General features: G+C 67.5%; 1 pseudogene across 1 annotated transcript in view; it reads left to right on the top strand.

Moving 5' to 3' along the window:
- The window catches only part of LOC104533058 (vimentin pseudogene), a 615-nt pseudogene extending 327 nt beyond the window's left edge, over positions 1 to 288 (top strand). Inside the window, exon 1 of the transcript XR_003766356.1 lies at positions 1 to 288. This exon is cut by the window's left edge and continues 327 nt beyond it. The product of XR_003766356.1 is annotated as a vimentin pseudogene (transcript).
- Positions 289 to 363: the final 75 nt, after the last annotated feature.

Raw genomic sequence — 363 nt, 5'->3', positions numbered from 1 at the left:
ACGGAGTTCAAGGCGAACCGCACCAACGAGAAGGTGGAGCTGCAGGAGCTCAACGACCGCTTCGCCAACTACATCGACAAGGTGCGCTTCTTGGAGCAGCAGAACAAGATCCTGCTGGCCGAGCTGGAGCAGCTCAAGGGCAAGGGCACCTCCCGCCTGGGCGACCTCTACGAGGAGGAGATGCGGGAGCTGCGGCGGCAGGTGGACCAGCTCACCAGCGACAAGGCACGCGTGGAAGTGGAGCGGGACAACCTCGCCGACGACATCATGCGGCTGAGGGAGAAGTGAGTGTGCGAGGGGAGGGCGGGCTCGGGCTGCCGGCGCCCTGCGCTGCCCCTCTACCCCGCCCGCCGGCTCGGGGGC

This window comes from Antrostomus carolinensis, unplaced genomic scaffold (assembly GCF_000700745.2).
Source record: "Antrostomus carolinensis isolate BGI_N321 unplaced genomic scaffold, ASM70074v2 scaffold34731, whole genome shotgun sequence".
NCBI lineage: Eukaryota > Metazoa > Chordata > Aves > Caprimulgiformes > Caprimulgidae > Antrostomus > Antrostomus carolinensis.
This window is presented reverse-complemented; position numbering and strand designations above follow the sequence as displayed.